The sequence below is a fragment of the Coenobita brevimanus genome, chromosome 111, assembly GCF_032717465.1.
Source record: "Coenobita brevimanus isolate Jiangsu-jjx chromosome 111, ASM3271746v2, whole genome shotgun sequence".
In the NCBI taxonomy this organism is placed as follows: Eukaryota; Metazoa; Arthropoda; class Malacostraca; order Decapoda; family Coenobitidae; genus Coenobita; species Coenobita brevimanus.
The window spans coordinates 31,374,001-31,399,000 of record NC_137064.1 but is presented as its reverse complement, the minus strand read 5'-3'; the positions used below and the strand labels follow the sequence as shown (position 1 = coordinate 31,399,000).

At 43.8% G+C, this 25,000-nt stretch overlaps 1 protein-coding gene across 3 annotated transcripts in view; it reads left to right on the top strand.

Moving 5' to 3' along the window:
- Positions 1 to 25,000, top strand: part of LOC145417734 (protein PALS1-like) — a 318,104-nt gene that overhangs the window by 117,740 nt on the left and 175,364 nt on the right. The window contains exon 1 of one of the 3 annotated variants that reach the window (XM_080286335.1): positions 19,309 to 19,452. The exons of the other annotated variants lie outside the window; for them this stretch is intronic. The gene's annotated coding sequence lies outside the window, so the exon portion shown is untranslated. Of the gene's footprint in view, positions 1 to 19,308; positions 19,453 to 25,000 lie in introns of those variants that run through there. 3 annotated transcript variants of the gene reach the window in all.

Here is a 25,000-nt window from a genome sequence, read left to right as displayed (position 1 = left end):
TTTATACATCACTTTTTTCCTGTTTTCTATTTTCGCTACCTGCCTTTTTCTGGGTTTTCCTTTATATATGTTTTGGGGTTTCTTTTATAGGTTTCACTTTTCGTTTCTTGGACTTGTCATTTTGGGGGGTTTTCTTCTCAACATGTCTTTTTTCGAGTTTTCTTTTATGCATGAAGAATGAAGAAACTATAAGTAAAATTAATATCAGCGGAGAAGGTCGTGATAGGGTCGTGGTGGAGAGGATCAGTTATAAAAGGGTCTTGGTAAAGAGTCATGAGAGATAGAATCATGGTAAAGAGAGCCCAGGTAGAGAGAGTCATGGTAGAGAGTCATGGTAGAGAGGGTCATGGTAGAGAGTCATGGTAGAGAGGGTCATGGTAGAGAGTCATGGTAGAGAGGGTCATAGTAGAGAGGATCATAGTAGTGAGAGTCATGGTAGGGAGAATTATGGTAGTCATGGTAGAGACATCCAGGTAAATATCCAGGTAGACTCGCTTTACCGGTAGTCCCTTCTCCTCCCGCTCCAATATCGCGCTGCCTCAGGTTCATATAAATCGGGATACAGGTTGCCAGGTAGAGCCCCCCTCGTTATAACACACCTGGGCCCTGAAAACACCTTCATTTACATACAAAATTAATTCTGGCTTTAAAGGTGACTGATGTACTCTCTATTTTATCCCCCGCTTGTGCTAGGCGTGTGCATGCCGGACGATACAGTACAGGCACGTAAATATCTTCCTTTGACGAATATTTGAGGGAAAAGTTGAAGCATGTGAAAATACTCACTTATATAGATAGGGTTTTTCATTGTATTTCGACAGTTGTAAGTTCTCTTCAGACGGAACTGGGAAGAGAGAGGTTTCGTTGACTCTACATGCATACATACGGTACATACATACATACATACATGATTCAGGTGCATCCCCCAACCTCAGTGATGCCACCTGGCCATTGCAGTAATCAACTTTAAAAGACTTCCTGGGATGAAGGAAGTCGTCTTTCGGTGGGAAGAAGAAAACTCTTAGGGATGGCTTAAATATGGCTTTATGAAACTTAAAAGGTTACTGAAGATTGTTTCCAACCCGTCACTACAAGCAGCCCTTCTTGAAAAGAATAACATTGCCTGGCGGTTGCAATATACGAGTGATATATATATATATATATATATATATATATATATATATATATATATATATATATATATATATATATATATATATATGAGATAGTTAAAGCTAACTTTAATATTAAAACGGTGACGAAGTGAATTATCGGCAAGTGTAATAATTTACCGATTTCATTTTATGTGTGTGTGTGTGTGTGTGTGTGTGTGTGTGTGTGTGTGTGTGTGTGTGTGTGTGTGTAAATGAAATTTCTTCTGCAAAACAGCAGTTCCCACGGGACTGCATCAGTGAGTGTTCTGGGCAGCAGTGAACTTTTAACAAACAGGGAAAAATGAATGTGTACACTCAAGAAAAAATGATGTAGACAGGGGTAGAGGAAGGAAGTTAGCGGTGTAATTTCTGCCACGTGCTCTCTTTAGCAAATGTAATATGGTTGGGGAGTTTAGACGGACGTGATTATTGTGTCCGTAAATGGAATGCTCTCTCTCTCTCTCTCTCTCTCTCTCTCTCTCTCTCTCTCTCTCTCACACACAGAGGGGTTTGTATAGTGTAGACTTTTCTTTCATTCACCATTCAGCACAAAGCTTATCATTCTAAGTCTTTTGGGAATGGTGTTGCTATCGGCCAAGCAGGAACAGGTAGAATTTGGCAGGTAGTAGTAGTAGTGGTAGTAGTAGTAGTAGTAGTAGTAGTAATAGTTGTAGTAGTAGTAGTAGCAGTAGTAGTAGTAGTAATAATGATAATAATAATAATAATAATAAGAATAAGAATAATAATTCTAGCTGGCTTATTCCAACCCCATTTAGCTAGGTTGATGGTCATGTGTATTCAGTGTGGAGGGTTGATTTGTTTAGTAACCAAGGAGACTCATTTCCATCTCATAACCAACACTCTTTAAATTTGATGCACACAGGACTTATTGTCCAAGTTATAGAAGTGGCCCAGTGCCGTCAGATGAAAAAAAAGACGAGCTTTATTTTTACCTGCTGCGATAGCCAGGTCAATGAGTGGCCAGCGTTTTTCTTCTGCTTGTGGCGGATTTGTTAAAAGGATGCCTTTGGAGACATGAAAGTGGTACCAAGTTAGGTAATTTGACATGGAGAATCCAAATCTGCCATTAGCTGACACCTGAGGTGGCGTCATAGTGACGAATTTAGTGAAAGTGCTTAATTTAAGCCCATGGCGACAAAAGTGGGCCCATATCAAGTTATTTGACATGGAGAATCCAAATTTGTTGTCAGCTGACACCTGTGGTGGCTCCATCTAGCAGCAAATTTAGTAAAAGTTCTTCATTAAAGCTCACTGAACACAAGAGCCTCGCCGCAAGTCCCAGAGCAATTCTATTCTTGTTTTGACTTTGAAAAGTCAGTACAAATAGAAATAAATAGGTAAATACAGTGCAGGGGAGAATAAACATTTTTAAAATATAATTTAGAATCTTTATTTACCATTCAGTACACTCTAGGGAGCGTTGACGCTGAAGGGGAAGCAGGAAAGGATACATGAAAACAAAGGAGTAAACATGGGGAGCATCTGTTTGAGTCACGCCAAACAAAGCCGTTCTCTCTAATGCTCGTTTTCTATGAGAATTGTGTCCCCCAGCTGGCTTGGTCTGGCGGGGATTTTTACGATGCATATATTTTTTAGTTGCAGGTTTTCCTGTTTATACCCTCGCCCTTGTGAATATATTGGGTAAACCTCCCGCGCCAAAAACTGTTGCTGTTGCTCGTTCCTGCTCGTACATAAAGCGCTGGGAGGTAAGCAGTTTGGAAATAGGGAGAAAGTGTGTGAGGTATGTAGTGTGCGGTGAGTAAAATTTTTAAAATGTTTACGATGTGAGGTTGGCATAATGTGTGAAATATAGGGACTGGTGTATGTAAAATATGTGGGTCATCGGGTGAATCTGGTCATCTGAGCCACCTTTTACCTGAGCAAACATATTACAAGTCAAGATGTTGGTCTGGATAATGGAAGGAGAGGTGGAAGGGGAGTAGAAAGGTTTGGTAAGGGGATCCGCGGCTGATGTTAGCAGTGTTTATGTTGTCTGTCGAGCATTCTTCTCTCTCTCTCTCTCTCCCGTCTGATTCTGATGCCTTTCTATCCTGATCACACCCACATAATCTCCACTAGTATTGTCAGAACGTTGTGATAATTAAAAAGAAAATGATATGTTACGAAAAATAAAACTTGCTGTTGTAATGTGTATTTACGGCTATAAATGGAGGTACTATGTGCAGTGTGTAATACGGATAGTAACGAAGGTATTGTGTGTAATGAGTAATACGGAAGATAAAAGGAGCTGTTATGTGTGTAATGTTTAGCACTGGATATACACGGATATATTTTGTGTAATGTGTAATACGGATATAAACAGGTATTTTATGTAATGTGGAATGTGTGATACGGATATTAGCGGAGGTACTGAGTGTTGCATCCGTTGAGTGTCCATGTTGCATATGCAGGAAATGGACACTATATCAACACAACCTTTGCAACACCCACCAAAACCCGTCAAAAAATGCTTCCTACGCACGCCTCACGATATTAATATTTTACTTATTATTAACCTGACTCGTTTTTATTTCGTCTCTGCTATAATTACCGCTTTGCCCCTTTCAGTAATTTCTCACCCGTCTCCATCAACAATGCTGTATATATTATTAGAGCGAGAAACGTGAGCTTAAGTACATCAAGGCAATTAACTCTTCATTTCCTGCCGTAATTAACCAGTGATGTACCTAACGACGGTCGATGTGGAACTTATTTTGTAGTAATTGGTAGGGCTGTCGTAGCATCATTTCTCAGCGACTTCACAAGGGTGAAAGTAAAGGAATTAATTGATGCTGAAGCCTTGACCTACACCTGGTTGGGCTAACTCTTCTAAACATATAATTACCTGATCCACTGTGTAATTAGGGACAAACACCTAGAGGGAGGCTTTTTTTCCTGGGTGCAGAGAGAGAGAGAGAGAGAGAGAGAGAGAGAGAGAAATGAGTGTTAAAGTAGCAGAAATCAGCCGGTGGACAGTATCAGTGTGTTGGTATGAGTATGAGGGTATGAATATGTGTATGAGGCTGAATATGAGTATGAGGGTATCAGTATGAGTTTATGAGTATGAGGGTGAGTTTGAGGGTATGAGTATGTAAGAGTATGAGTGCGAGGGTATGAGTGAGTATGAGGATATGAGTAAAGCCAACCTTATACTCGAGTTAACGAGACGTGAAGGATGAGTGACGGGAGAGGGGGGCGGGGGCGGAGTTAGGGGGTATCAGGTGACCAATCAGAAACAGAGAGAGAGAGAGAGAGAGAGAATCACTTACCAAAATCATTAAAGAGTTACTAATTAACATAGGAAGAGGCCCCCAAATAATGACCAGAATGAAGCTAATTTTCTACATCTATCTATCTATCTGTCTGTCTGTCCATTTATATACTGTCTGTTTATGTCTGTGTACCTAAATATCTCTCTATCAGTCTGTCTGTCTATGTCTGTATGTCTGTCTGTCTACTTATCTGTGTATATCTATCGATCTGTCTGTCTGTCTGTCTGTCTGTCTCTGTCTCTCTCTCTCTCTCTCTCTCTCTATGCTTTTATGTCGTCTGTCATCCATACATCTGTCTATCAGTTTATATGTCTATCTTTCTACCTAATTATCTGTCTATCTATCTACCTATCTATCTGTCTATCTGAAGCAGGGGAAGGGGAAGGTAAAAGTAACAGAAACGCGAAACTTAGAACGATACACAAAAATGAGAGAGAGAGAGAGAGAGAGAGAGAGAGAGAGAGAGAGAGAGAGAGAGAGAGAGAGAGAAAGTTAAAAGTGGAAAAAGTGAGTCAGAAGTGAGAAACGGGGAAAGTTAGGCCATAGAACTAGAGATAAAAGACAGAAGAGAGCAAAAACGAGGTGAAAGAGAAAGTGAGTGAGAGGTGGAAGGGAAAGAGAGTGAGAAAAGGAATAAAAGAGAAAAGAAAAAAAACTAAGAAAAGAGAGTAGATAGACTCTCTCTCTCTCTCTGTCTGTCTGTCTCTCTCTCTCTCTCTCTCTCTCTCTCTCTCTCTCTCTCTCTCTCTCTCTCTCTCTCGCTATCTTTTACTTCCTCTTTCCTTTCCGATATTTATTATTATTTTTTTTAATTTTATTCCTCCTCCTTTCTCCAATAATTCACTTACTTATCTCATCATCATTTTTCCTCCTCTCTCTCATTAGTCATTTCTTGTTTCCTCTCTGTCACTCACCATTCACTTACGCTTTCCTTGTTTCCCTCCTCTCTTTAATTTCTTTCCCTCTCCTACCTACTGCTCACCCTTTTCTTCCTTTTTTTCTCTTTTTTCCCCACCTTTCCTCACTCTCTTTCCCTTCTACCTCCCATTCGCATTTTTTTCTTCGTTCTTTTTTCCTCTTCTCCTTTGCAGAAAAGTAGAGAGAGAAAGAGAGAGAGAGAGAGTGTGTGTGTGTGTGTGTGTTTTAGTATCCGTGATCCCATGAGCTACAACACCCAGTGACACCTGAGAACTGGAGAGGGGGGGGGATCTCTACCCCTCTCTATCACCCCCTTACTAACCCCGCCTCCCTCATTACCCCTCCTCAACCCCCTACATCCCCTCTCTACACCCCCCTTACAACCCCTTCCCCTTCACAACTCCTCTACAACCCTATTCCCCTTTCATTCATTCTTCCTTTTTCCACAACCCACTTCTCTTTCACGCTGCTTCTCACAACCTCCTCTTTTTAACTTGCTACAACCCCTCCTCTCCTCCACAACCCTTCCTCACCTTTCCGCAATCCCTCCACAACCCTTCCTCTCCATCACCAATCCTTCCCTTCCTTCCATCCTCCCTCCGTCTTTATCCAATCCCTTCCCTCCCATTCCCTGCCATACTCTGTCCTTTATGCTCCATTCCTACCCTCTCTCCCTCATTCATCCATCCATTCATCCATCCATCCATCTATCTATCCATTTGTCTATCCATGTAACTGTCTGTCTGTCTGTTTAACTGTCTGCCTCTCAATCTATCTATTTGTCTGTCTACAGTCCTTTTCCTCCCTCCTGCCGTCCTTGTCCAGTCCCTTCCTTCCTTGCATGTATCCTTCCTGTGTCCCTCTCCCACGTCCATCTATCATACATTTCATTCATTCATCGTCTAATCCTGTATTGCCCCATGAAGAGCGTGGGAGCCCGGGACTAGGCAATTTGGTCCTGACATTTAAGATGAGAGTGACCAGCCTCACTCATTTTGAGTGGCATTACGTGAGCAGTAAACCCCAACCACCCCTTGGATGTAAACCTGCACAGGCACAATCCGATTGGAGCGCCTTAATTACCCACTAAAACCACCAGGCGCCATTATTTGGTTATATGGTTACCACCCAGCATTGTAAATAGTTAACTGTTGTACAGGAAACCATATGGCTTGTCACTCCATCCATACATATATCTAGCAGCCGTTTACAAGCATTCCCTCCATCTCGCCATCCTTGTCATTTCCCCTTCAACTTCGGCTGGAGGGTTTGGTGGGTGGGGAGGAGCCTTCCTGTTTTTCTGTCCTTGTCTTTATCTGATAGAATAGTTTTGTCAGTTATAACCTTCCCCATCACAAACAGCCACGAAAGGACTAACAGGTCTGTTGCTGTTTGCTTTCCATTGTACTCCTTTGTTATCCATCGATCCTCCAGTCCCTGTGCTCCCTCCCTCTCTGTGTAGGCTGTCTCTTCAATCCATTCTTTGCCACCCTCCATCCATCCATTCAGCCATCCATCCATCCATGTCCAGTCCCCCCCCCCCCACTCCCCGTTGTAATATTTGGTGTGTGAGGAGAGGGGGGGAGGGGAGGGGAGGTGCGGGGTGTCTGTCACATGGGGATATTAACTCTATGTCCTTGCCTGTCCACATCTGCATACTCCTACACTAACTTCCCTTCCCCCTCCCCTCTATCCCCCTCCTTCCCCTCCCCTCTCTCCCCCTGCTGTCCCTCTCCTCACTCCCTTTCCTCTCTCCTCCTCTTTCGCTTGCACACACCTCATCCCTCCTCCCCATCCCTCCCCTTTCCCCCCACACTCTGTATTTCCCTTCTCTCTCTCTCTCTCTCTCTCTCTCTCTCTCTCTCTCTCTCTCTCTCTCTCTCTCTCTCTCTCGTTAGTCTTGCGAATCCCAGACAATAGCTCACCCTCAAACTCCCTGCCTTTGATCAGGATTCGCATTGAGATAGATAGATAGGTAGATAGATAGATCGATAGAGTGCATGGGTGAGAGTGGTATGATCATGGAATTTTTAGCTCCATGCATGGGTGTGATGAAGGGTGTGATGTTGGTGATGATGGCTGTGGTGTGGCATCGTTTAGTTATGTGGTGGTGGTAGTGGTGGTGGAGAAAAGGGTAGTGATGGAGATGAGTTGTTATGGTAAAGGTGGTGGTGGTGGTGGTGGTGGTGGTGAGACTGGAAATAGTGATGGAGATATGTGGTGGTGGTGACGACAGTGGTGGTGAGAATAAGAGGTACAGCTGGAGGTGGTGGTGATTGTGGTGATAGTGATGGTGATAGTGGTGGTGATGGTGGTGATGGTGATAGTGGTGGTGGTGGTGGAATGAGAAAGGTTTATATTTATCGCTTCCACCTGCCTCACCCCCTTCCCCCCCTTCCCCTGTCCTACCTAAAGGGCTTAAAGGGGTAGTAGTTGTAAGGGGAATGCCATTAGGACATCACCATCACCATTATCACTATCACTCACCATTTTCACCAGTCACTCCCACTTACACCATCCACATCATTAGGACATCACCTTCACCATTTTCACCATCACTTTCACCATTATCACCAGTCACTCTCACACCATCCTCACCAATAGGACATCACCATCACAATTATCACCATCACTCACCATTATCACCATTCTTACACCATCCTCACCAATAGTACATCACCATCACCATTTTCACCATCACTTTCACCATTATCACCGGTCACTCTCACACCATCCGCACCAGTAGGACATCACCATCACCATTGTCATTATCACCATCACTTTCACCATTATCACCAGTCACCTTCACACCATCCACATCATTAATTTGTTAGGGGCACAATCAGGACATCACCATCACGATCACCATCATCACCATCACTTTCACCATTATCACTAGTCGCCCACACCCACACCATCAACGTTTTTAATTTCACTGTCACCACCACCACCACCATCATCATCATCATCATCATCATCATCATCATCATCATCATCACTTTCCAAAGCTAAAGAAAGTGGTGTGGTGTGAGAGGGAATGAAAGACTTAAATTGCTTCCAGATACGGTATTAACACTCTCAGGCTTGATTCTCGTCGGGTATGGAAGCTTCCTAACACCTTTACCTGAGCGATCTAGTTTTCGTAATATACCTTACTATCCTCTTCTGTGTTACTTAAAAATCAGTCGAATATCACCATACTCTCCATAAATAACGTACATAGGGATATCAACCAGCCATATCCAAAAATAAATCGCTAAGGAAGACATGTTACGGACACTAGGCTCCTTTACTCTCGACTAAAGGACTTCCGTGATTACAGGAATTTAAATATATATACTAGAGAGGGACGCCTTCACGTGGTGGCGCTGATATAACCTGGCGGCTCAACTTCCGGGTTATCCAAATGTCCTTCTCACCTCCCTATCCCCGGAAAGGTGGATGGTGGATAGGTGAGGACGGAAGGATGTGTTAATCAGCCATATCAGTCACGTATTATTTCATTTTATTTTTGCTGCTTCTCAGACGATTTTCTTCAGCTTAGGAGAGACGTATTGAGCTGGAGGGGTTTGATGCAGCCTCCCATAACCCTTTCATTGCCACTGGTCCTTCTGCAGTTGAATAAAATCGTCTGGTGGTGGCAAGAATAAGTTAAGAAAGAAAATACGTCACGGGATAGGGATACAGGGGTTAATCTCTCTCTCTCTCTCTCTCTCTCTCTCTCTCGTGTATTTGTTGACACTTAGTTCCTGACATCAGCACTTGTTTTTGGTGTTGTGCTGTTTGTGTTTGTTTGTGTGTTGATTTGTACGTATGTAAGGTAACACTAGGAAAGGCATGTGATATTAATTGGCTCCTGATATAATGATGGTGATAATGATGGTGGTGATATATTTCGATGGTGATAAGCAAGAAAAGGATGAAAATAATGGCGATATAGTTTGATGGTTATAATTACTGGTGAAAATGATGGTGATGGGAATAATGATGGTGATTTACTACGGTGGTGATATATTACGATGGTGATAATGAATGGTGAAAATAATGGTGATGGGAATAACGATGGGGGTATACTATGATGGTGATAATCAAGAAAAAAAGTAAAGATAATGGTGATGGTGATATGATTATGGTGGTGATAATCAGTGGTGAAAATAATGGTGATGGAAATAATGTTAATAATAATACAGTAATATTAAAGATGGTAGTGATGATATTGATGACTGTAACTAAGGAGTACTTTATATGTAGGCTACAGTATAGATAGATAGACAGACAGATAGATAGATAAACAGAAATAGATGAAGGGGGCAATGTGTGTACTTACTGACCTCTCTCTCTCTCTCTTTATTACTGGTGTGTGTGGTATGGTGTGGTGTTAAATGGAGGCTCTTAGTGGTGTTAAGAGGCGACCACACTCCCTTATCACACCACACTTAATACCAGACGGGGAGGGGGTGTTTTATGAGGGGGAGAGGGGGTGGGCGACGTGGTGCCTCGGTCGGTATGGCACTAACCTTCCATTCGAGGGATGCATCTACTGTGTCTTGTGTCCTACCGTCTTCCTAACTTCACATGTCGCTACTTAGGTACTAATTCTCTCTCTCTCTCTCTCTCTCTCTCTCTCTCTCTCTCTCTATTTATTTTGGCTGAGACAGTGGAGTGGGCCCGGTGCTGGCTGTCACTTAACTGGCCTGTCATTGGGTAACACAGACCAGGTGCAGGCAGGGGGCGGAGTCTCTTAGGTCCCGACACCCGACACTCGACACATACAAACCCGACACACACACCGACACCCGACACACACACCGACACCCGACACACACACCGACACCCGACACACATACCGACATACACACCCGACACCCCCATAGCACAGTCGTGGTGTCAGACTCCCTTCACTCAACTTAACTCATTTATTCTCTTCCTCACTCACTGTCACACCCTCACTCACTCTCACTCCCTCACTCACTGTCACACCCTCACTCACTCACTCCCTCACTCACTGTCGCCCCCTCACTCACTGCCACTCCCTCACTCACGTTCACTCCCTCACTCATTGCCACTCCCTCACTCATTGCCACTCCCTCACTCACTGTCACTCACTCACTGCCACTCTTTCACTCACTCATTTACTCCCTCACTCACTGTCACTCCCTCATGGTCACCCTCTCATATTTCTTCCTATTATTTTTTCTGTAATAGCGCGGCGGTGTTTAGTCCCTTTAGGTCTAAGAATTAGGAAGCACCCGAGCACCTTTTTCTTCGCGATTTATTTTTGGATGTGGCTGGCTAATGTCCCTTTGTATATTACTTATGCGGAGTATGGCAATGTTTTGAGGATTTATATAACACAGAATAGGATTGTAAGGTGTAATAAGTAAAATAAATCGCGTAGGAAGAGGTGTTAGGGAGCTGTATGAGAGTCCCGGGCGGGTATCCATAAATTGTCTTCTGTTTTGTGTTGTTTTGGCAATCAACAGGTGTCCATAGCCTTTAACCACTTCACCCTGAGATTGTCTTTTTCATTCTATTCACGCTGTCTTAAGCCAGTTTTATTCAGGTGAGGGGAGAATTGTCGAATCAGTGGACTTGAAGTAAAAAAAGAAAATAAGAACTTCATTTACACTTTCCCTATTTACCTGTTCTCAAAAAATAAAATAAAAAATCAGTTGGCACAAACATGAACTCTCTCTCTCTCTCTCTCTCTCTCTCTCTCTCTCTCTCTCTCTCTCTCAAAGGGTTAATGTTGACGTACTGGGAGTGAAGGGGTTTATTGTTCTCTCTTTTTTCTCTTCATGTTAAAAAGAATCGTGTGTTTGGTAGGAATATTAAATAAACAAGGTGTGCTCGTGCTGAAAGGGTTGAGAGGCTGGGAGATGGGAGATAGTGGGTGCGCGTGTTCCGGTGTGAGAGAGAGAGAGAGAGAGGGGGGGGAAGGAGGAAAGATACCCGTTCACCTCTACCCCCCCCTTGTCCCCATCACCTCCCCCCTCCCCCCCAACAAACACCTTCTTGGAGATAAGGCACGCTCCCCTGCCTCCCCCCTCCTCCCCCCTTTCTTCACCTCTCTCTCTCTCTCTCTCTCTCTCTCGTTCACATACTCAGCCATACCCTTTCCAGCCCCCATTCCTCCCCTTCCCCTTATCTCCCCTGTGAATGGCCCCCTCATCTCCCCTCACCCCTACCCCTACCCCTACCCCTCCCCTTTCCCCTCCCCCTTCCCTCTTCACCCTCCAGCCCTCCCCTCAGGTCCCGAGTGAAAAATCCCTCATCTCCCCTCACCAGTCTCTAGGCCTCACCACGTACTCTCCTTTCCCCTCGCGTCCCTACCCATAACCATCTTCCTTTCCCCTCTCTCCCCTCATCACCTGCCTTCCTTTTACCTCCCCTTCTCTCCCCTCCCCTTCCAACCCGCCCTCCTTTACCCTTTCTTCCCCATCACAAGCCTCCAGCCCTCCTCTCCCCTCCCTCTCCCATTTCCCCCCTCATCTCCCCCCATATCCTCACCAGCCCTCCTCTCCCCTCAACTTCCTTTTCCCCTTCCCACTTCCAGTATTCACCTGCACCCAGCTTTTATCCTCACTAGCATTCCCCTTACCTCGCTTCACCTCTTACTACGTCCCTCCATCACCTCCACTCCTGTTTTTCCCCTCACTATCCCCTCTTTCCCTCCCCTCTCCCCTAGGTGCTTCCCTCCTTACATCCAGCTTTCTCCTCCACTCCCCTTTTCTCCTGACTACCCCTCTCCTCCCCTCACCATCACCTCCACCCCTCCTTTCCCCTCATTACCCCTCTTCTCCCCTCACCATCATCTCCACCCCTCCTTTCCTCTCATTACCCCTCTCCTCCCTTCACCATCACTTCCACCCCTCATTACCCCTCTCCTCCCCTCACCCTCCCAGCGCTGAGAGAGGCCAGACACACACCTCAGCACCCCGCCTCAGCAGATTCAGTAACACAAGCTGGATTTATGGCTGTGTTTACCGGGCGTACGTAACACCGAATCAACAGCGACTTAACACCGGGGATAAGTAGCAGGGGAGAAACCTAACACTATCACTTAACACAGCCTCGTATTCACGTCGGGTAAGGAGCTACCCAAATACCTTTTCCTTGGCGATTTATTTTTCATGTTACACCTGATTAGTCTCTTGTATCATATTTATTCCATTTTACTGTCGATATAGATTGCATAAATGAAAGTAATTCGTAAAATGGCACATGCAAAAATAAACCGGTAAGGAAAGGGTGTTACGGTGCTTCCTTATGAGAGTATGATCAGTAACACCTCTTCCTTACCGATTTATTTTTATTCTGCACGTCATGTACGCAAGGGTATGGCGATATCAAAGTGACCTAAGCAGTACACAAGAGGGTGGTAAGGTGTGATAAGTAAAATAATTCGCCTAGGAAGAGGTGTTAGGTTAGCTGACTCCCTTGCGTGTTCCCTTATATGACACGTTATTGTACTTTTATGGAAATTATGTGTATGTTTAGAAGATCCTGTATATTTAGCTGGTACAGAGTAAATCGCTGAGGGAAAGGTGTTAGGGGGTATCGAAGGACTCGTTTATATGGTCAGCGTCAGGGTGTGTTTTGAAAGCACGATAGCGATATACTTACCAGCCTACCTACCTTCCTACCAGCCTACCTACCTACTTACCAGCCTACCTACTTTCTTACCAGCCTACCTACCAACTTACCAGCCTACCTACCTACTTACCCCCAGCCTACCTACTTACCCCCAGCCTACCTACTTACCAGCCTACCTACCAACTTACCCCCCTGCCTACTTACTTACCAGCCTACGTACCTACTTATACTACCTGCCTACCTACTAACCACCTGTATACCAGCCTACCTGCCTACTTACCCACCTACCTACCCACTTACCAGCCTACCTGCCTACTTACGCTTCATTTGCGTGCGTGGTGGGGTTTGCGGCGTTGCGTTATGTTGGCTATGGTGGTGGCCGCAACGGGACGCGCATTACCCCACCGCGGTACAAATGCGGTCACTACTTGCGGTCCCCCCTGTCTGCGGCTCACCCTTATCCCCCCCCCGTGTACTTCATGCCCCCTCCCCCTCCCCCTCCCACGTGTACTCCATGCCCCCTTCCCCTCCCCCATCCCCTTTCTTCTTGTTCTGTGCTTTCCATTTCCCCCCCTCCCCCACTCTTGTTCTTTGCAGTTCATTCCCCCCTCCTCCCCCCTACCTCATCTAAATAATCCATTCACCCCTCTCCCTAACCTCATGTCTTAAAATGTCCTTCTTCCTCTCTTCCTCCGCTTCTTCCCCTCCCCAAAATTTTCAAACCCCCTATTTCGCTGCTTGTCTCCCCTTCTCCTCCCCAACTTCTGTCTCCCTTCCCTCTTCCCCTTTCCCCCTTCCCCACCCCACGCTCCTGCACTGCCCACATTCCCCTCTTTCGCTGTCTGTGCCCCCTTAGAGGAGGAGGAGGAGGAGGAGGAGGAGAGGAGGAAGAGTAAGGGGAGGAGGAGGAGGAAGAGGAGGAGGAGGAAAAATGTGGAGGAAAAAAACATTAAGAGATGAGGTGATAATTGAAAAGAACCACAAAGAAAAAGAGAGAGAGAAAAAAAAATAAAGGAAATAGGAGAAAAAATTGAACAGATGAATCAGAAGAGGAGACGAAAATTCAGATAAAAAAAATGAGAGAGAAAAAAAGATAATGTCAAAGAAACAGAAATTAGAGATGAAAGAGTAAAGATATGTGTGAAAATGAGAGACAAATAAAGAAAATGAGATAGAAGAGAAGAATGAACACAACAGCTGAGAGAAGGACGAACGATGCCAAAAGAAATAAAAGTAAAAAAAAGGAGTTGAAAGATATATATTTAGAGAGAGAGAGAGAGAGGGAGAGAGAGAAGGAAGACAGCTCAGCAGATACGTGAGAGCGAGTGGGGGTGAGGGAAGGGAAGAAGAGAGAGAGAGAGAGAGAGAGAGAGGTGACTGGCATATGATTACCTGTGACAGTTCCTGTATGTGGAGGCAGTCAGTTCACCTCCAATAGTACAGGTACAGTTCTACCTGAGAGAGAGAGAAGAGAGAGAGAGAGATGCGCACCCCAGTTACCTCCTCCAGGATATAACTAATGCATAATTAATTACACCTGGCCGAGAGATTTGGCTTTTGTTATTGTCATTTGTAATAATTATCTCAGGTGATTCTTATTCTCCCTAGCACCTCTTCCGATGCGATTTATTTTGCTTATTACACCATGCAATCCTCTTGTGTGTTAGTTAAATCATTCTAACACCCTACATTTCATAATCAGCATTCAAAATTAACCAGCCGTATTCAAAAATAAATCGGTAATGAACAGATGCCAGGGAACCTCTTTACCTGAGGGGATTTTACCTGACGCTAATTAGGAGCTTCTTTATCCCCCAGAGACCAATTACGTACGTCTTAATTCTCCTCTTAATCCACTTAATCCGACTTGGGACATCCTTGAGACGTTTGTGTTCAGGTTGGGAAGAGAGAGTGGGTTGTGAATGCGAGAGAGAGAGAGAGAGAGAGAGAGAGAGAGAGAGAGAGAGAGAGAGAGAGAAAAGAGGAAATGATGGGGAGAGAGGTGGTGAGATGAATATTACAGTGAGGAATGTTTGTTAGAATAAGAGAGAGAGAGAGAGAGAGAGAGAGAAGAAAAAGGAAAAGCCCTCTCTAAATGCTAAACAAAGCCATATAGTCAGGAAGAATAAAGTATAATAAAATAATAAAATACTTACTGGAATAAAGAGGTTAGGCCTATTTCAGGAGGTGGGGGTATCTGGAGCCTGGGTGAATAATTTATGTTTCCTTATTGGGAGGAAGAGAGGGGAAGAGGGACTTGGAGAGAGACGAAGAGAGTTAGAGAGGGCGGGAGGGAGGAAGAGTTTGAGAGAGAGAGAGACGAAGGGGAAGGAGGAAGAGGAGGAAAGGAAGGTGAGGGACAAAAGGGAAGATGGGGATGAGGGGAGGGACAGGAAGAGAAAAGAGGAAAGGAAAGCGAGGGAGAGAAGAGAAAGGGAAGGGAAGTGACAGAAAGAGAGAGAGAGCGAGAGCGAGAGAGAGAGTCAAAACACCTCACACTCTCCTATAAACCATCATCTTGTTGTTCACCTGACCTGATGTCCTAATCCCAGAGGTCATCGGGGTCACCACCATAAAAACACTTCCTTGCCTCAATATAGCTTCTTATCACCGCACCAAGACGCCCTCCCACATGTAATCTTCCTCTCTCCTCATGTAATATCCCACTACTGTATTTTCTTGTCCTCCTCCCCTGTTTTATCTTTTTTATTTTTCTGCTTCTGTATCCCTCCATCTTTATCTTCTATTATCTGGTCTTCCACTCCTGCTTCTCTGCTCTCTCCTTCTGCCTTTTCCTTGATCTTTTCTGCCTGTATTTCTCCACTTCTTTGTCCTTCCACCTTTTTCTCAGTCACTGTTTTTTCTGCCTCTCCACTCCTTCCACCCTTTTCTTCATCTTTTCTGCTTCACTCATGCATCCTTCCACTTTTTCAAGGTCCTCTTCTCCTACTTCTACCTGCGTCCCTTATCCACATTCTCTACTCTTTATTCATCTTATCATTCCTTCTTTATCTTTATCTTGCTTAGTGAGGTGTTTTTCCAAAGTGAAATTAATAAAAAAATATATATAAATAGTTAAATGCTGAAGTACAAAATATATATAGAACATTTACCTTATATTTCTTACCTCTGAAGGCCAAAGGTTAGTCACACACACACACACACACACACACACACACACACACACACACACACACACACACACACACACACACACACACACACACACACACACACACACACACACACACACACACACACATATCACTGAAAACATGAAATTAAAAAAGTGATAAATAATAAAGAAACCCAGACGAACCTAATTTATATTAACACCCACAGTTGAAACTCAGGTGTATTAGCACCGTAGTAAGAGGCTCCCTGGCACCTTTTCTTTAGCGATTTATTTTGGTTATGCTTGATTAATATCCTTTTGTGAGCAATTTATGGAGAGTATGGCGATACTGGAAGGATTTATGAAACACAAAAGAGGACAGTAAGGTGTAAAAAGCAAAATAAGTCGCTTAGACAGAGGTGTTTGGGAGCTTCCTTAACACCCCTTCCTCGGCGATTTTTTTTATGTAGCTGGTTAATATATTTTTGTAACCTATTTATGCAGAGTATGGGGAAGTTTGAGGCTTTATATAAAACTGAACAGGACAATAAAGTGTAATAAAGAAAAAAATCGCTCAGGAAAGGGTATTAGGTAGGGAATTGGTGTAATAAAGCAAATAAGTCGCCTAGGAAAAAGTATTAGGGAGAGAATAGTTGTAATAAAAAATAAATCGCTCAGGAAAAGGTGTTAGGGAGAGAAACGGGCCTAGGTTGCTTGGGCCGTTTGCATGCGAGGGAGTGATAGTAATTTTGATCGTGGGAGAAGTATGGAATTATTGAAGGCTTTAGATAAAACAGAATAGGGCAGTAAGGTGTAATAAAGAACATAAATCGCTTATAAAAGGGTGTTAGGGAAAGTATATTAAATTATTGCGTGGGAGAAGTGTAGTATTATATATATATTAAATCCCGTGACTTTAGCGTTTTCCCTGCCTTACTAACCAATCAGAGCTTAGCATGAGTCGCTAGGCTGAATTTGTTGCGTTAATTCCCTTCAGTTCTGGGACGTTATCTTCATATGTATTTATCTTGTCTGTCTCTCGTCTGTCTACTTTTCTGTTTATCTGTGTCTGTCTGTCTGTCTATCTATCTATCAATTTATCTATATCTGTCTATCTGTCAATCTGTCTGTCTACCTGTTTCTCTATCTATCTGTCTAGAAATTATAATAGTGTAAAATACGCTCCTCATGGGGCAATGTAGGATTGGATGATGGATGGATGGATGGATGGTAAAATGTAACGACTCTATTATTACTGAGTGTGCAGAGGTGTAGACATACCTGTAATTACTAAAAACAATAAATTTTGGGACACCTGCGAAGCTAGGAATTTGCTGAGTTGCTTATCACATTGTTATTATTATTATTATTATTATTATTATTATTGTTATTATTAATTTTGTTATTATTACTGTTATTATTATTATTATTAATTATCATTCTATCATGTTTCATTACTCAAGTGAAAAATAGGGAGTTTGTCTTCCTCTTTATCTTAAGTTTAATAATATATCCATAACGCTAATGATAATAATAATAATAATAATAATAATAATAATAATCTATCTATCTATTGCCAGTCGCCTCAATCCCGTTTGGGGTGGCCACAAACAAATCGCCTCCAAGTCGCCCTGTCCTCCGCCATTTCACTGCCCTGCTCCCAACTCACACACCCCTCTCTCATATACCTCTCCACCCCATCCCTCCATCTCATCCTCTGCCTCCCCCTCCCTCTTACCCCCTCCACCTCACTCACATACATTCTCTTCGTCAGTCTTTCACCCTCCATCCTCTCCACATGGCCAAACCACCTCTGTGTGTTCCTCATAACGCTTCCTGTCACATCCACATCATAATATATCTGTATACCAAATAATTGTTTATGTTATACTCTCGAAACTGTGCAGCTTACTTATATCTTGCTGATCAATAATAATAGTTTTCTCTGTGGTTGAGTAGAAGGTCCTCTCGTTAGTTCCAATTTTTACGCGTATAGAGATCGTGACTGTGTGTGTGTGTGTGTGTGTGTGTGTGTTTGATTTTTTTTTGTGTGTTTGTGTATGTGTTGGGAGTTGTGTGTCTGTATGTATGTGTGTGTAGGGGTGGTAGGTTACTCTGTGCGTGTATTGTGTGTACCAGGCAAGAAGGTTTTAAGGTCTGACGTACTGTGGTGTGTATGTATGTATGTATGTATGTATGTATGTGTTTTTTGTCGTGTGTATGGGATATATGTACGTATACTGTGTGTGTATCTAGTGCATTACTGTGATTTGTATGTGTACGCTTGGGCGGTGTGCATGTGCGTGTGTGTGTGTGTGTTTGGGTGTTTGGGAGGTGTGTGTGATGTGTTTACATGTATTTTGCTCTTGGTGTATTGTTTTGGTGTTTGTGTTTTTTTTTGTGTATGTGTATGTGTGTTTTTGTATTTGTGACCATGGTTTATTGTGTGTGTGCATGTGTGTATGTATATACTGTATGTTTAGGTGCGTTGTATGTATGTATGTGTGTGTGTGTGTGTGTGTGTGTGTGTGTGTGTGTGTGTGTGTGTGTGTTTGTGTGTGTGTGTGTGTGTGTGTGTGTGTGTGTGTAAGCAGTACGTGTGTTGTGTATTCATGGTGTTATTCTGACGTATGTGTGTATGTATGTATGCATGTAGGCGTGTATTGTGTGCGTGTTTTGCCTAGCTCTGGTTTATTATTGCTATGTGTGTGTATGTTTCTCTTTGATCATGCATGTGTTGGTGTTGTAGGTCATTGTGTGTACCTGGTGTATTGTTTTTAGTGTGTGTGTGTGTGTGTGTGTCGATGTGGTAGGTCACTGTATACGGGTATTGTTTATGTTCCATGTGTGTGTGTGTGTGTGTGTGTGTGTGTGTGTGTGTGTGTGTGTGTCTGTGTGTCTGTCTGTCTCTGTGTGTGTGGAGGGAACAAAACGTACACCTGGTAGCCGCATCTGGCAACTTTACCTCATGTGTCACAAAAAACGATGCCTTCCAAACTCAGTCCACGTACCCGATCAGCGCCCCCTCCAAATTCCCGTTTTCTCCTCACCCCTTGGACAAAATCAACCAAAATAACTCCTCTGGGGATGAAGGAGCCCAGGATCGAGCCCCGGAGTGGAAGTAGGACATTAGGCAACCCCTCCCCCGGCCGGAGCGAGTTCCGATGTAACATTCCTGGCAGAGACGGGCCGCGAGTCGCCTGTTAGTCCGCCCTGAGCTAGTGTGGGGGAGGGTTGTGCGTTCTTGGAGTTGGCCTTTTCACACTCGCAAAGTTCCCTGGATTGTGTAATTTTGTGTTCGTGTGCCCGGATTTGTTGGATTTAGTACCTGCGGAGCCCGAAGGAGGCGCTGATGTGACGGGGCAGGGCTGTGGAGGTGAGTAGAGACGAGTAAATATGGTGGTGTGTCTCTCCACCGCCTCCCCCCCCACTCTACACCTGAGATGAGACATGTGTGTGTGTGTATGTGTGTGTGTGAGGGTCGGGAACAGGTAGTGTAGGTGTGTGTTGGGCCAGAGGCTGTATTTATAAACCCTCCCAAGCTCATGTTGTGTATACTGTATAGCTAGTTTACACCCATACACCTGTCAAAGCTTTCACATCGTTATAAAGGTGAATAAGAATGACAGAATCCTAAAAAGCAGACCAGGTATACTAAATATGGATAAAAATTGTTGTGTATACACCTGTCTGTACTGATACACCTACCATGCACATCAAAAATAAGTTAAGAGGACGATTATAGGGAGAAAATACTGAAAACAAGCCTATTCTTGATTATTCATACCTGAAACCAAAAGGCATGATTAGGATTCTTTATAAATTGAAATCCCAGGTTGCTTTATTCAAGGCCAGAGTTAAGGCAGCTTTAAGTGGCTTCTGTTTCTTATTTTTATTCATGTGACGTCACCTGTAGGGCACTTTTGATTCTCTCTCTCTCTCTCTCTCTCTCTCTCTCTCTCTCTCTCTCTCTCTCGTGTGTGTGTGTGTGTGTGTGTGTGTGTGTGTGGTGATCTCAACTGGACGTAAGACAGAGAATAGAAAGTTCTTAATCCCGGCCACTCATTTCTAAGAGAGAGAGAGAAAGAGAGAGAGAGAGAGAGAGAGAGAGAGAGAGAGAGAGAATGATGGAGGAGGGAGGGAGAAAGAGCCGGTGGAAAAGGGAGAGAGAATGATTTTTTACGCATCATCATAAATCGCCCAGGCTGAAGGTGAGAGAGAGAGAGAGAGAGAGAGAGAGAGAGAGAGAGAGAGAGAGAGAGAGAGAGAAGGGTTTTAGGGAAGCTAGGAGAATGAGAAAGAGGGGAGTACAGGTGAGTAGGTAAGAGAAGAGAAGAGAGAGGTGGAGGTATAGGGGTTGGTCACACCTTCCCCTCTCCCCTTCTTTCTTCTCCCCGTGTCTTCTCCCTCCCTCCCCCTCCTAAGCCCTCCCCCCTCCCCCTCCCCCTCCAGGTATATAACGGGTAAGGCTTCACTTCAGCGGCTGGGAACACTTGAGCGTCGACTCTTTTAAGTATTTACCCTGATGAAGAAAATCGTCTGAAGGTACTGAGAATACGTACAGAGAGAGAGAGAGATAGAGAGAGAGAGAGAGAGACGCACACACACACACACACACACACACATAGAGAGAGAGAGAGAGAGAGAGAGAGAGAGAGAGACGCGCACGCACACACATAGAGAGAGAGAGAGAGAGAGAGAGAGAGACGCACACACACACACACACACACATAGAGAGAGAGAGAGAGAGAGAGAGAGAGACGCACACACACACACATAGAGAGAGAGAGAGACTCACACACACACACACACACACACACACACACACACACACACAGATAGAGAGAGAGAGAGAGAGAGAGAGAGAGAGCTCCCCTAAGCTGAATAAAATGATCTTGCAGTAACATAAACAAAATAAAACAACATACAGGAAAAAATACAAAGGGGAGCAGGAATTGCGTGACCCTTGACATTTCCACTTCGATGACGTCATTTTCTGGTTCGTTCTCGCTACCTCCTGACGATTTTGGGACTGGAGGGATTAGATTTAGTGCTAGAGCGATTTACCCCCCCTCTCTCTCTCTCTCTCTCTCTCTCTCTCTCTCTCTTTTGTCTCTTCATTATGTCAGAATTATAAGGAAGAAATTCGTCGTGGGACTGAAAGGGTTAAGGATTTCATTACTAGAGCCTGTATTCTCGTCGTGGGGTAAGGAAACTTCCTAACACCTCCTCCTGAGCGATTTATTTTTGGATGTGGCTGGTGAATATCCTTTTGTACGTTGTTTAGGGAGAGTATGTCGATGTTGAAGGACTCATGTAACGCGTAAGGACAGTAAGGTGGTAAAAATAAAATAAATAGCTTAGGAAAAGATGTTAGGGATTCACGTAACGCAGAAGAGGACAGTAAGGTGGAAAAAATAAAATAAATAGCTTAGGAAAAGATGTTAGGGATTCATGTAACGCAGAAGAGGACAGTAAGGTGGAATAAACAAAATAAATCGCATAGGAAAAGATGATAGGGAGTCATGTAACACAGAAGAGGACAGTAAGGTGGAATAAACAAAATATAGGAAAAGATGATAGGGAGTCATGTAACACAGAAGAGGACAGTAAGGTGGAACAAACAAAATAAATCGCGAAGGAAAAGATGTTAGGAGTCAAGTAACACAGAAGAGAACAGTAAGGTGGAGTAAACAAACCAGATCGCTCAGGGAAAGGTGTTAGGGAGTCAGGTAACACAGAAGAGGATAGTAAGGTGGAACAAATAAAATAAATCTCTTAGGAAAAGGTGTTAGGGAGTCAGGTAACACAGAAGAGAGCAGTAAGGTGGAATAAACAAAACAAATCGCATAGGAGAAGGTGTTAGGTAGTCACGTAAAGAGGACAGTAAGGTGGAAAAAACAAAATAAATCGCTCTGGGAAAGATGTTAGGGCCGAGGACGTCTTTATCATTCCCGGGAGCTCGTACTGAAGGGGTTAAGTCGAATCCCCATTAACCCCTTCACTACGATGGCGCTCTCTCTTATATCCCTCTTTTTAGCGTAACCCCATTTTATTCATCTTAAGTCCAGAAAAAGACTTAATTACGTCTGACATTTTAATTCTTGATACTTGTGTTTGTGTGTGTGTGTGTTTGTGTGTGTGTGTGTGTGTGTGTGTGTGTGTGTGTGTGTGTGTGTGTGTGTGTACTGAAGGGGTTTTAAACAGATCAATATATAACAGGAAATGACGGCTGGTTTTGTGTGTGTGTGTGAGAGAGAGAGAGAGAGAGAGAGAGAGAGAGAGAGAGACACCCGTAATTAGATTCTCGGTAACCTCCGGACGATTTTCCTCAGCTGACAGGAAGGCTTTTAGAAATTTGAAGTTAGAGATAGCTTTAATTTATCTCATTTACTAAGAGGATTGGTCTTTACTTCTATCTGGATAAAATAATGTGAGGAGAGAGAGAAAAAATAAAAGAATACTCCCTTAGTTTATTCCTAGGAGTGATTTATTTTAGGAGTTGGCTGTAAGAAATGAGAAAGTGGTAAGAGTAACCTGTTCTCTCTCTCTCTCTCTCTCTCTCTCTCATTTATTTACTTTCCACTTCTGTAATTATATCTGCCTAATTACAAATTCCTCTCTCACCCTCACCTATCTACCTGCCAAACTCTCTCTCTCTCTCTCTCTCTCTCTCTCTCACTCTCTCTCTCTCTCCCCCCAGGCAAGGAATGTCCAGATAGCGTCCGTAAGCCTAAGGTCAGGACGAAATGACTTTGAGAGGTCTTTTAATTCACCTCAGAAATTTTAAGTTTTTGATGATGGGATTGTGGTTGTTTGGATTGTGGTAGTTGTAGTGATTGTGGTGGTCGTTGTGGTGGTTGTGGTAGCGATGGTGGTGATGGCAGAGGGTATGGTGGTGGTAGTAACTGTAATGGTAATAGAGGTGGTAGCTGTTGTGATGATGGTGGTGGTGGTTGTGGTGGTGATTGTGACATGCTGGTGGTAGAGATGATAATGGTGATGGTGGTGGTGGTAGTAGTAGAGGTGGTGGTGGTGGTGGTGGTGGTGGTGGTAATGGTGGTGACTGGTATTAATATCAGTCGTAGAAAATGCTAGTTGCCTGGATGTCCCACTTTAAAATGCCATCACACACACACACACACACACACACACACACACACACACACACACACACACACACACACACACACACACACACACACACACACACACACACACACACACACACACACACACACACACACACACACACGTCAACACTGGATTTGAGGAAGAGCACATTAAACGTTCATCATCATCATCATCATCATCACACGAAATGGGTGGTTGTGTTACTTTATCATCACTTTCTGTGTGTGTGTGTGTGTGTGTGTGTGTGTGTGTGTGTGTGTGTGTGTGTGTGTGTATTTTTGTATTTTGTATAGGCCTAGGCGTTTAGGGTTTGTAACTTGTGTGTACATGTGCTATTCGGTAAAATTTCCAAGTGTGTGTGTGTGTGTGTGTGTGTGTGTGTGTGTGTGAGAGAGAGAGAGAGAGAGAGAGAGAGAGAGAGAGAGAGCCTACAACACAGACATGGCCTAGAGTGGTAGTGGTAATGGTAGTGGTAGTAGTAGTTGCAGTAATGAGGGGTCCAGTTACTTTGTGGCCAGGAGTTCCACCCTAGCCTAGTCCTCCCCTACCACCCCCACGTCAGGCAGGCAGGCAGGCAGGGAGGAGGCAGATCGGCAGAGTTGGGGAGGGCAGAGAGGGGAGGCAGATGAACAGAAAGGGAAACTAATAAACAGACATGTAAGGATAGATCGGCTAATTGAATGACAGGGAAGTATATCAGACAGAGATGAAAACAGACATGCAGACAGGTAAGCAGACAGACAGGCAGGGAGGTAAACAGACAGGCAGATACTTAAGCAGACGGACAGACATGAAGGTATGCAGACAGGTAGGGCAGGGAGCAGACAGGGAGACAGGCAGGCTTAGTGGGGATAAGAGAGGCACGCATGGAGATAAGGAGGGAGAAAATGGTTTTGGATTCAGGCAGGCAAGGAGCAGACTGCAGACAGGGAGGCGTTGTTGCTGGGAGGGAGACGCACATGCAGGGAGACCAATGAGCAGGCAGGAAAGCAGGCAGGGAGACAGGTAGAGAAGCAGATGGGCAGGCTGGCAAGAAGGGAGGGTACATAAGCAGGGAAGCAGGCAAAGAGACAGGCAGGCAGGCAGGAAGAGAGACAGACTAACAGGCAGGCAGACAGGAAGGCAGGCTTAGAAGGGGTATGAGAGGCAGGCAGAGAGATAAGGAAGCAGAGGCGAGCGTGAGAGGTAGGTAGGCAGGCAAGGAAGCTCCCTAACACATCTTCCTTAGCGATTTATTCCTGGGTATGGCTAGTTAATATCGGCTTGCATATTATTTTTGCTGAGTATGGTGGTATTTGAACAATTTAAAGGACACAGAAGAGGATGGTAAGGAGCAGAGTGCAAAATAAATCGCTTAGGAAGTGTTGTTAGGGAGCTTCCTTACCTGAAGAGAATACGGGCCAAGGAGAGTGATTCACGGTGTATAATGAGTGAGAGTTGAGGTTGATTAGCGCCATGACAGGTGAGGAAAGGCAGGTGAAAATAGCTTACACGGTCGTAAATGATGATGATGATTGATGATGATGACAGTAATAATGATAATAATGGTGATGATGATGGTGATGATTGATGATGATAAAATTAATAATGATGATGATAATAATAATAAGAATGGTAATAATAATAATAATAATAATAATAATAATATTAATGATAATAATAATAATAGTAGTAGTAGTATAGTAGTAGTAGTAGCAGTAGTAGTAATAATAATAGTAATAATAATAATAATAATAATGATAATAATAATAATAATAATAATACGTATGTTTCGCTCAGAGCTCAATATT